The sequence below is a fragment of the Helianthus annuus genome, chromosome 6 (genome assembly GCF_002127325.2).
Source record: "Helianthus annuus cultivar XRQ/B chromosome 6, HanXRQr2.0-SUNRISE, whole genome shotgun sequence".
Lineage (NCBI taxonomy): Eukaryota > Viridiplantae > Streptophyta > Magnoliopsida > Asterales > Asteraceae > Helianthus > Helianthus annuus.
The window spans coordinates 112,180,822-112,194,087 of NC_035438.2; the positions used below are offsets into that span (position 1 = coordinate 112,180,822).

Consider the following 13,266-nt stretch of genomic DNA (forward strand, 5'->3'; position numbering starts at 1 on the left):
TAATGGAATGTGTCACACCCCGACCGCGTGTAACATGCAACCGCGGCGGAAAACGTCAGGGAGTGTTGTGGACAGAATTAATTGTTATACAACCATGGAAATTAAAGTTACATTTTATTTATTAAACAAGGGTAGTACATTGTCTTAAACAGGAAAACAAAGAGTTTATAACATAGTTAACTAAGTCTATCTTCAGTTTTAGTCTCTAAGGCACAGGTCCGCCCTAGTATCGTGATCAACATCCTATGGAATAGCTCCTGAAAACACATGTGAAAGTAGGTACGTCAGCATAAAAATGCCTGTGAGATACATAGGTTTTGTGAAAATGGGATTCATGACTTGAGTTTAAAGAAATGTTTAATAACAGTCAGTCATGAACCTTGTAATTTGTCTTGCATTGTAAATCATTTGAAAAACGATAACATCAGGTGATATGTATAGATAAGTGCAAGGTTAAACGAGTAACCAAGTAAAATGAGTTGAATATAATAAGTTGTTTTTTAAGACAATGTTTTATGAAAAGTATGTTATTTTTATAAAATGTTATATGTCTAAACTGAAATGATTTAGATAACGCTAAGATATGTAATATTATACAAACATTTATATATAGGAAGTACCAGCTGCGTATCCACCATGTTTGCATCATATTACATACTCCACGTTACTCAAACCATTTACCCAAACCAATCCACCATGCAAATTGTTCATGTATAAACCAAATGTCAAGTGTTATTGTGAAAACCATGTTAAATGTTTATGTGCAATGAAAACCACCAAATGTGTATGTCAATGTCAACGTGTTTATGTTCAATGTAAATCATGTAATGTGTATCCCAAAATGTATCATGTATGGTAAGCGAAATGTATCAACTTAAACCATATGTAAAATGCACAAAACAAGTCATTGAAGTAAAACGTGGTTTAAATCAACGTTATGTTCTGTGGAAAAATGCATGCTCTATTGATATTAACATTTATGCGGTATTGTAAACTATGCATACATCCAAGCCTTGAGACTATGGCGATAAACCCTCAGACAAATTAAAGGTTTATCTAAGTTATGTATATCGAATTCGGTCATTCCTTCCAATCCTATCAAACCCAGGATTTCAGAAACGGGAGTTGTCAATTCCTATGGTACCACTACCTACTAACGAACGGCATGATCAATGTTAATGAATGTATTGTCCCATGTTAAACAAACCAAATGTCATAACAAAATGAAGGCATGTGATGTAAACAATTGTACTAAGTATGCTAAGTAAACATACAAAGCAGAAGTGCTCATGTAAATCAATGTGCCCATATGCTGAGTAAACATATGCAGCAGAAATGTTCATGTAAATCAATGTGTCCATATGCTGAGTAAACATATGCAACAAAAATGTTCATGTAAATCAATGTGTCCATATGCCGAGTAAACATATGCAACAAAAATGTTCATGTAAATCAATGTGTCCATATGCTGAGTAAACATATGCAACAGAAATGTAATGCAAATCAATGTACTAAGTACGCACACAATGGGCATACATAGCATAAAATGTAATGAAATCATGTACTATAATGTACTAATGAGCATAGCAGATATACGATGTGAAAACATGGAAAGCATGAAAGTAACAGATAGGCACATGTGTTTCACCCCAAAACAGTTGGAAAACAGTAAAAGAGGGGTTCTATGTACTCACCTGAGATTGCTTTGGAGTTCTTGTATAATAACCAGATAATGCTAAAGATCACGGGATATCAAACGGCACCTAATAGGTAGCTATGTTAATATACCGGACCAAATCGGAAGGATCGGATAGTATGCGGGTACGTAAACCAAACGAGTATGGAGACTCGTGTAATATGGTTTAACAAAGCCTACATACTAAAATGAAACCTAACCTAAGTGCTTGCGACCCATCACGACCCGTTTAGGTAGCTTATGCTACCTTACGCGTCGTTCGCGTAGAACGCGTCTGGAACGCCTAACATCGTGACCGCAAGGTATAACCTCGGAAGGTTATAGTTATGGTCACCTAATGTGTTTGGTCGGATCCTAATGATCGACCAAATGGGTCGGGTTCGAAAGTATAAGCGATGGTTTAGATCGCTTACCTTACGACCCTATATACGCACTATACTAAAAGTGACGAGCTAAGCAAGTTAGAACATGCTTAACTAAGTTTAGAAAACAGGTTTGGCATCAAAACAAACGGCTTTGATGCTCACGAGTAGTTTGGTTACAAAATACGCAAGAATGCGCATTTTGGCCGAAACTACGACTCGTCACTGAGCCTAGATAACGTGGTAATCAGTAGGTATAGTCACTACGGACTATAACCATCGTGATCACGCTCACGTTATGAAGTTCTAATGAACTTCGCATCGACCATAAACTGGTCAATGCAGAAAGTCAAACAATGTTCGACTTTCGGACTCGAAAAGCGAATAAAAGAACGAAAGAATACTTACGGAGGGTCCCCGAATGCTAATCTAGACCAAAATGGCTCAGGTATGAAACAATGGTTCCAACTTAGAGCCTTAAGATCAGATTGTGTGGGTTTTGAGCAAAATGGGGGGGGGTATTTATAGGAAAACTGGAACCGTTAGGATCGTTTCTTGGATTTCGTGCCACGATCTTGTCCGTCCACTTGTCACAATGTTGTGGTAAGTCAGAGGTTGCCCCTCATTTGCTGGAAGAGGCAAGGGCCATTTGGTCTTTCGAAACTTGAAGAGCCAATCAGCATTTAATGTGGGTTCTGCTGTACTAGGGACTCCTTACGGACCGTATGGCTTATGGCTTACGGTCCGTAAGCCCCTAGTTTGGCAGAATTGCAGTTTTGGTCCCTGCAGCACCAAAACTTGGTATTTGATGCGTTTTTGGCACGTTTAAGCCCCGTTAACCTCATTTCAAAGCTCTAAAATGATGTTAAAGTATAGGGAACTTAAAATGTGCTCAAAAATATGTCGGATGTCGGTTCGTTTGGCCGTACGGTCGCGATGTTCGGTTAATTACGACGGAATGCGCATAAGCGCGAAAGACGATCCAAATTGCGCGACGAATGGATTTTTCTCATGCCAAACACTAAGGCATAATACTAGGATGCTTACATAAATTTTTGGATGTCCGGATGTATTCAGAACGTAAGTTATGCGCGAAAGTGCAAACTTGTGCACTTTTTGACACTTTTAGCCCCTGAATGATCCAAAAGTTTGTTTTAGCATACCAAACCCCTCAAAGCCTATTTCTAAGCTATGTAAAGGATATTTATGGTATGTTTAACTTATGGACATGTTCCGGAATGTTCGTTATAGTTTAAATTGGCATACTTTCGCAGTTTGTCAAGTTTAGTCCCTGTAAGCGAATTAACTTGTTTTTGCTATACCAAAGCCTTCAAAACATATTTCTAAGTTATGTAAAGGTTATTTAAGGTATGTTGAGTATATGTTGATGTTCCGGAGTATTTGTTGCGTTAAACTGGGTACGTTTAAGCACCAGTTAGCGTATAATCCTCCAGAAAACGATGTAGAGTTTGAAATTAAACAAAAGTCAAAATACGAAAAGTGTAAAACACAACCAAACAAACATTGGGATCAAATAACATTGTTTTATTGATAATTGAACTGTTCACAATGATTACAGGCACAAATGTTACAGAATGGGATTGGAAAAGGGCATCGGGAGTTTGACAGAATCTGAACAGATCGACTTCAAGGCTGAAAAGAAGATGGTGAGCATTCTGCAACAGGCCATCAAAGAAGATATTCTCGTTCTATTGCAACGTGAAGACAATGCTCAGTCAATGTGGCAAGCGTTACAGCTGAAATTACAAGGCAGTGTTTCAATGATTAAGAGCAAGAAAGCCTTAATCAAAAAGGAATTTGATATCTTCACTGGGATTAAAGGCGAGACAACAAAGTAGTTAATCGAACGATACTGTCATCTTGTGGTCGAAATGAAACGTTTGGAAATTAAAAAGACAAATGAAGAATGGATTGATAAGTTGTGTGATGCTCTTCCATATGATGAGTGGGGCACGTATCTAATGATGCTGAAGAACAATTCTGATTTTGTGAATCTCAACCTCAGCTCATTCATCGAGAAGATTGAAGCCCACGAGTTGGAATTGCTGAAAATCAAGAAAATGAACTCAGCAAGTGTGCAGCAGGACGTATCGTTGTATTACAAAGGCAACCCTACAGTCTCAACCAATCAAGGTCCAAAAATACATACAGGGTTCAGTGCTGATAACACTTCAAGTGTTTCTTCAAACACTCCGCAATCCGGGAATTTTTCACCATTCGCGAACTTTGAACCAAATGTCAAAGCTCAGGAACAACCTTCACCTCAAAGCTCAATAGGATCAAATCATCAGGCATATGTTTCTGGAGTTCAGTGCAACATTGCGGTAAACATAAAGAATGGGAACGAGATAACTGAAACAGCCGCAAAACAGCACATAGCACTGCTCGCTTCCATTCTTGAGGCTTATGAGGGATTAGTCACAGGGAGGATTGGTAATCCTGACATGACAAAGGAGGATTACGACCAAATCGATCCCGAAGAGCTTGATTTAATTGACATCAAGTGGTGTATGGCAAGTTTGGTGCGTAGGGCTCAGCGTTTCATGGAAATTATAGGCCGGAACAGTCTATTAGGCCCAGATCAAAAGTTAGGGTTTGATAAGTCGAAAGTTACATGCTTTAAATGTAAAGAGCGCGGTCACATCAAACGAGAATGTCCTAATTGTGAAGTCAACAATCATCAAAACCCGTTCACCAACGACTACTACAGGCAAGCGACATATCACCGACCAAATCAACAGCAAACTGTTCAGAGGCCACAGATAGAGAATAAACCAGAAAAGGCACTGATTGTGAATCAAGACGACGAGAAGGTTGTTGCAGGTTTCAGCTGGGATAAGTATATTCCCGGTAGCGATGGTCAAGCAATGATGGCTGAAGTTGTTGAGATTTCTGAGAGTATGTCTGAACCGGAAACAGTTACTGAAGATGTTTCTGAGGTTGTTGAAGAGGTTTCTGCTGATAATGCAGTCGATTTGGAAGAAATAGCTACTGGAGTATATTACTACCAGTCTGAGCAAGAGGTTTTGGGAAGCTTAATGAAATCTGTATTGCCTCCTAACATTTCTGAATCTTTTGCAGGTTACTTTGAAGAACCAAGGACCGGATCCTGCCCAAGGTTAGAAGAGAAGAAAGAAGTCGTTGAAGAGTTGATAGATGTGTCGAAAGAGATGGCTGGAGAAGTTTTGAAAGACATAGCTGACAAAGCACTGATGGGAAAACTCAAAGAGGTAGACTAAGAATCCGAGGAGTCGAAGTCTGTCATTTGTGTGTCTGTCAAACGAGAGGAATCTGGAGTTCAGGAGAGCAAATCTGTCAAACTGTCTGAGTCGAAGTCAAACAATGTCGGTAAAACTGTGTGTGTAGAGCAGGTTGTTGAAAAGGTTGTTTCAATCCCTGAAACACCGTGCAAACAATGTTTAGAACCATGCACGGAGTGTCTTGAAAAAGACACTAAGTATCAGGAGTTGAAACACCACGCTGATATGATTAAGTTCGACCTTCGTCAAGTGAAAGAGGCGTACGATACTCTTAAAAGGTCAATCAAGATGATACAAAAAGAAAGTGTCGAAAATGACAAAGCTACAAAATTGGCTAAAGCAACATTATTTGATAAAAAAAGAAGTCAATTTTCATTTAGACACAATCGCTTCGCTTAAAAAGGAACTTGAATTGGTTAAAATTGAAAACGATCGGATTGATAAGAAGTTAATGAGTTATGTGGCTTCGTCGTACGTTCTTGAACAAATTGTTCCCCAACAGCCACATGCTTCACCTCTCTTTAAGAGCGTTCCACCCCCAATGTGGAGTCATTACACACAGAAATATCCAGATGGGGTGGAAGCAGCTTTAAATCTCAAATTGAGAACGATAGAAGATGAGTTGCCTGAGACCATAGATGTCACATTTTCACCATCCGATACCGACAACGAATCTCAGGTTATCAAAAATGTTGTCGATCAGGTACTGGATGAGGAGAGTGAGAAATCTGAAAAGGCTCAATCTGAGAAGGCAGCCAGTGATTCTGAAGATGAAGGAAATTTCTTAGATCGATATGTACAGAAATCGGAAAAGAGTACCAATGACGATCTAATTATGGTGGTATACACCATGATTGGAACTGACAAACTTTATTCCGACTTCGAGTACCCGCTTCAGAATGTCAAGATCGAAAATGTTGAAAAAGTGTTTAAACTGGTTGAATTGAACATTAACGAAGTTAATAACAATGAATTCTTTTCGAAACCCAAAAAATCGTTTGTTACTTCATGTCCCACAAGTTCGGAAAAGAAAGAAGGGGTTGGTAAAGGTCAAAACAAGAAAAACACCTTTAAAAACAAAGGAATCGAGTTTGAAAAGAAATCGGCTAAGAAGGAGTTTAAGCCGAAAGAGAAGATCAATGAAGTTTTTGTCGCTGGTCCTAGGTTGACGATGAGAAAGATTATATTTTCAGTCAAAAAGCTGTGGACGATTTCAATGCAGCAAAGAAGTTGAAAGAAGAGTCAGTCAAATCTACTTTTGTCGAATATGACAAAAGGGTGTGTTACCGCTGCAATGAGATCGGCCACATGGCGAAACAGTGTCAGAAAGTCATTGAAAAACCTGTTGATGTCAAACCAATTCAAAAACAAACTATTTCAAAACCAAGTGTTCAAAAACAAGTTGTTTCAAAACCAATGGTTCAAAAGTCAAACATTCAAAAACCTCGACCTAAATCTCCGACTGACACAAAGGGCAAAAAGCCGATGGTTTCTCCGATCCGTATTTTGAAACGTGGTGAATCGTTGAAGTCGGAGGATAAGCCGAAATCGACTTTCGAGATTGGCGAATCCTCTAAGACTAGCAAGACTTCAAAGTTTTACCCTAAAACAAAAACTTTTAAAAATCAACTCTTTCTTTTTCTTTTCATTTTCATACTTGTGTGTTTTGAGCTTATTGATAAATTCATTTGAATAAAAATTTGAGAACCTAGAATCCTTTTTCAATTCAATCAAAAATTCATCCCACTCTGAAGGTAATGCGTCTGCAAATTTTGATATTTTTTCAGCATTTGACATTCTTATCTCGTACCTGTTTAAATTGACAAGTAAGCTTTCATACCGTTTTTCCAACTCAAGTAAAATGTGATAAACGGTCTCACTAAAGATGTGATGATAGGCTCAGCTAGACTAGTAGATTTGCGATAACGATACAAACTTAAATGAAAAAGCCTAGTTCTAGTGGGAAACATGGTTGAAAGCATAGTACTTAGTTTTGTCCTTCGTGATTGTGTACCTACTCAGTAATCGCTGAATGCCAAAAAAGCATAAAAACTGGTTAAGTTTGTGAACTTTCACAACTTTGCTGAGAAGTCGCTGTGTTTGTGCATTTCATTTTGCAAAGATTTAAACTTGTTTGATTTCTTTATTTTGTTTAAGCATTGGACATCCTCTGCGTATACGTGAGTATCGACCTGGATGTTATTGCCTAAACGTTCTGATTTATTTTCTTTGGTGTTTCGTTTAAGCTTTGGACCTCCTCTGCGTATACGGAAGTATCGACCTGGTGGTTAAAGCCTAAACAACTTCAACTTGTTTTTTATTTCTTATTTTGTTTAAACATTGGACTTTCTCTGCGTATACGGAAGTATCGACCTGATTGTTAATGTTTAAACATTCTGCTTTGTTTTCGCACATATCACAGTTGATGAAAGTTTAAAGGCATTACTTGAGTTAGTGTATTGCATGATGAGGGGATATGCTGAGATTGTGGGGTCCATAAGAACTTAGTGCATAATTAATATACCTTAACGTATCGGTAAACATTTTGAAAGTTTTTAGTTTGAGTTTAAGAGGACAAATATATCGTCAATCAACGTGAATCGTTTAGAACTTAATATGTTTAAAGCTTAACGGTGCTAGTGATTTGTCTCAAAAACTGATATGATCCTCTTACACAAACTCACAAAAATATGTCTGTATATAGTATATTTCCTAAAATCCAAAAAGATTTTAGTGTGTTTTAGCATAAAATTTTGAAAAATTCAAAAAGATTTTCGACAACTGATGTTGAAAAGCTGATATTCAAAATCTCAAAGGCTAAACAAGATGAACAATTGTTTTGGTTAAGATGATGTAAAGTTGGAAGATAATCCTTAAATGTTTAGATGATTCATTAATTTGAATCACAATATTGTGTGTTATATGTTTGAGAATTTTGAGTGAATTCTTTTAAAGTCAAAATTATTTTGTCTTATGAGAGGTTGAGATGTGTAGGTTTCTGATTCTGTTGCTACGGAAAGCCAGGCGTCGATCCCAAAAGCACGGAAGCTTGACGAAAGGGGGGGCCTGAAGAAAGAGAATACCAAGAGGGAGAGCAACTGAAGCTAAAGACAGATCCACGAGGATTCTGTTCGAAAAAGAGAAAGACAAGACGCTACGAGATTGACTGCGGCAATATCCAAGGGGGAGATTGTTAGTGCATTAATGTCTATCGCCTTCGTCAGTCTGAGCCGTAGCGAGAAACCGAAGAAATCAAGCTTTTATTGGAATATTTAGATAGTAAAGGCAAGGTGGCAATTGTGTAATTAATGAGAAATCTCATTAAAAGCCTTGGCCTATAAATAGAGGAGTTAGTAGTAAAGTTAAAGACTTTTGGATCATTTGGAGATTTAGAGATCTAATCCTAGAGAGAGAAAGTCTAGAGAGAGAAAGTCTCTCCACGTGATTCTTGTTACTTGTACACGTCATATTCATCAATAGAATCACGGTTCTAGTACGTTATTGTATGTGTTCGGTCACGCACGTTCACGGATTCCGCACGTCGAACGTTCGTTACGCAATCGAACGGTGTCAAAACCGGTCCTACACTCGGGTCAAAGTATTGACCCATTTTAATACCTTGCCTTAATAATTTGCTGATTCATAGCCACGTAAATTCCATAAGCCGTTTTACCCTGTGAGCATTAGACTCGACAAGCACTTGTTAGTCGTTATTCGTCAAATGGTGTTAACATTACCATTTGACCTGTTTAGTCTAAACGACCAAACATTTTGCACTTATATTTGAATGGTATTTATTTACCACTTCATTATTTAACCCATTTCGCCCCTTTTTGCCATTAAACATGGTTTTTATCCTTTTATTCGTCCCGACCCGTATCATTTCGTGTCGGAACCCATATTTCGGATATAACCTTGGTCGTGTTTATAATCTATAAAGTAAATACGTATCCTAAAAAAAAGTGTAAGCTTTACTTACCTCGCGTCCGCGCAAACATTCTTTGCATCCATGATCCGTTTGACCCGTTCCTTTCCAAGCTCCCACCTAGCATGTTTAGAGTCAACTATATCATAACATCCATAAGATGGTTAGATTGGTCATTCTATATAATGGCCATCACCCTATGGACCCTTTTTTTTACACACTTATCAATCAAAGCATGCCATATATTCAACAACTAGTTTCACACCATAATTATTTTCATTCACTAACCGTTTGACTCGTTAGTGAAATTACTTATATAACAAGTTAGTAAGTGATTTTAAACACTTTAAGCATATCACATAAAGTGCTATTTGTTCCCAACAATCAATACTTAAAGCCTAAAGCAAGTATATGCAATCCTATGCCTTTTTCTTGGTTAATTAGAACATTATTTATGTGCAACGATTTTATATTTAGCTGCTGTAATTGACCATTTTGACCCGTTTAAATCTGAATTAGATCAACATGTTCAAAGATGGATCCTAGAACACTCTAATACCTTCGCAAGCATATAAGGTACACCTTCTAGCGAATTTTCTATGATTTTATATGATTTTTATAAAATCAGCTCAGCAACTATATTTTCATTTTTCAACAGCTTTCAAGTTCTGAACAGCAGGTTTAATTCGCCTTTTTGGCCTATTTAACAACCACATTTGTTTCTTATGATTGAAAACAGTAAAAATTTACTTCATAAGCTTTCCGAAAAGGTATAGAACACCCAAATCGGATAAACGGTTGATTTTATATGATTTTTTTAAAGATTGGTCAAAATCCATGTAAAAAGCTTCGGAAATCATGTTTAGGGTCCTTTCAAATTCGACCCAAATCATCAAATGCAACCCATTTCCATGGCTAAAACCCTTATTAAACTCTTGGTAATGGTTAGAAACCTATAACACAGTGATTGTAGGCTAAGAGATGTCAAAAGCATCATCTATTTCAAGAAGTCATCATATGAATCCTAATTTTACCATCTTCTCAGCTTCATCTTTGTCAATTTAAGAACTAGAACTAAAATTAACATATATTCAAGTCCTATTTGGTGATTCTCATACACCATCATGTTTAATTTCATACATATCAAAGATTTGTCATAACCCCCACTACTCATGAAATCATCAAATCAAGCTCTACATACGAACTAGTAGACAACACGGTTTCACTTAGTCATTTTAACGGGCACCTTGTGGGCATGATTTTTCTACCTCTTCTATTTAGTTCATGGCTAATCTTTTTAACCAAGTTTCAATCATTAAATCAAACCCTTATGTCTAGCACTCATGAACAATATCAAATCTTGCATCATAACATCAATTTTTTCACAATCTAGCATACAAATTCTTGTGTTCATCACTTTGTTCTAACAAACCCACTACACACATATATGGGTGATTATCAATTTCATAGTTTTTATCACTATATCATCAAACTTTTAACTAGGGTTTGTTCCTAGACATGGTTTCAACATAACAACACTCATACATTCAACATTCAAGCATGAATTTCAATTATAAGTGTTTATCGAAATTTCAAGATAACACCAAATGATGAAATTGAACTTACCTTGTGATCTCCTAAGCTTGGTGATCACGAATTTAGTTAAAGCCCCAAAATCTTGGCTTGATTTCCCTTGATTTTGATCCAATTTGTGAGTTTAGGGTTCACTTGGAAGAACCCCTTTTTGCTCCTGTGAAGATGTCGACCAAACACACCTTTTTGTGTGTGTTTTTTTTTTTTATAAATCTATTTTCAAGATATCCAATTTGGTCCCTCATGTTTGGTTAGTTATTAAGTAGACCACAACCTAACCATTTCTAACACTATTCTCACTTATTAACTAGGTTAAATATTCCTAGTTAATTTAGTGGGTTCGGGGAAATTTACGACTGAGTTTATTTTAGGTCCCGTTAACTCGGGCATTTTATAAACTCTATTTATCCATAGGCCTTTATTTAGCTTTTTGTTAAATATTAGGTTTATTTATTTAAAAATCCTAATTACTCACCGGGTAAATTTTTACCACTAACGGTACTTTACCCGTCTTTTAGTATTAACGGGGTTTGATTACCAAACCCGTTTTCGGGGTGTTACAAGTCTACCCCCCTTAAAGAGGTTTCGTCCTCGAAACCTTTTCTTACATAACTTATCGAGTTTAACTCCATGCATTTGCTCTCGATAATCAATTGAGCATTGCTCATATGTTAACCAATTGTTAGTATTACAAGAAAAGTATGATCATATCTTTTTGGTTACTAATCATCTACGTATCTCATACGACATAATGCGACTTGAAATAACGTAATCTCGTCATTTCTACCAGTTTAATCAACTTAGCAATATCCATCACTCGGCTCTAATGTGATTCTACTTCACATTACACTTCTTGACCGTGATCATGTCATGTTCCGCCAAGTTTTATATCAACTCTCTATTTTCAACATTATCACTTTTCGAATATATAGTCTTGCACCTATCAGTGTCAAAACCTATATCTTTCCTGTTTACTATTTATACGTCTATCATAATTCATTTTTGTAGAAACGTTATTTCTTACCAAAACCGAAGTTTTAATTTAGCGTCTTCTCTTTAGCCTTTGTCAATTATCCAAACCTGGATATTGACAATCCAAAATTTATTCTTTTTCAGTCTTTGTTTTATGCGAGGATTCTCCATTTATTCCCTCGCTTTGTCTAATTAACCCGTAGGTTTTATCACTTAGTCTATGGGCTATTTTATTAAACTTTCACCTCTTTAAGGCGAGGTCCTTATAATATATTTCTTTCTAGTCATGACTCGTGGGTCGTTTTAGTCTCGTAGACCTTTCCATTGTTTATAACCCCAAAGGTTAGGTTGATCCCGTAGATCATTTCTTACTCATTTCATCCTTAAAATACATGTTTGGTGTCAAGGCATTCTGTTTTTTGTAAAAAAATTATTTAGTTTCGCCTTGATATTCTCTTTGACCTTGACCGTAGTCTAAGGCTACATTCGTTTCTTTTCGGACACATTTTCCGACTTTATGAATTCTCACGTTATTTATGCGTCGGTTTATCTTATGCTCACCATTATCCAGTTTACACACATTCGTATTTGATTATGTCCCATTACCGGGCTCATTATTCTTGCTTTTAACGTTACTATTATCCCGCTTGTGTTTACTCATGCCGTCCGGCATGATATTATATTCAACCCGTTCAACTTTAAAATAGTTGAACATAATTTATTCACAATTTCTATTTACATTATCTTGTCGTCTTTTAGTTATGACTCAAAACCCGAGTCTTTTAACTTTCCATCCGAATTCCCGTCTCTCGGTCTACGCATGTGTTTAATTCTTACCCATCAACCGGGTGTTTTACCGGAGTCATTATTATTGCAACCCTCCCGGTATGCATTAAGACCTTGCTTCATTTTTATATTCTGACTTTGTCCTCGAGTTTGATGTTTTACAAAAATGACCCGTTTAGAGACATATTCGCATTTTCCGGGTTCGAGTGTAAGTACACTCCCTCCCAATGCATATCTTGATCATTTTACATGTTTATATTCTTCGGGTTCGAGTGTAAGCACACCCCCTCCCAATACATGTCTACATCATTTTACATGTTTGCATTTTCCGGGTTCGAGTGTAAGTACACTCCCTCCCAATGCATATCTTGATCATTTTACATGTTTATATTCTTCGGGTTCGAGTGTAAGTACACCCCCTCCCAATACATGTCTACATCATTTTACATGTTTGCATTTTCCGGGTTCGAGTGTAAGTACACCCCCTCCCGATACATATCTTGATCATTTTACATGTTTATATTCTTCGGGTTCGAGTGTAAGTACACCCCCTCCCAATACATGTCTACATCATTTTACATGTTTGCATTTTCCGGGTTCGAGTGTAAGTACACCCCCTCCCGATACATATCCTAATCATTTTACGTGTTT

At 37.0% G+C, this 13,266-nt stretch overlaps 1 long non-coding RNA gene across 2 annotated transcripts; it reads right to left on the reverse strand.

Annotated features, from left to right (window-relative positions):
- Positions 1 to 218: 218 nt before the first annotated feature.
- Positions 219 to 11,040, reverse strand: LOC110922701. Of its 2 annotated transcripts, none has more exons than XR_004861102.1 (3): positions 10,891 to 11,040; positions 9,319 to 9,384; positions 219 to 257 (listed from the first exon to the last, which is right to left on the reverse strand). It is a non-coding gene; the product is annotated as an uncharacterized LOC110922701 (long non-coding RNA). The 2 variants fall into 2 exon arrangements; XR_002583398.2 differs by lacking the exon at positions 219 to 257 and adding an exon at positions 8,929 to 9,013.
- Positions 11,041 to 13,266: the final 2,226 nt, after the last annotated feature.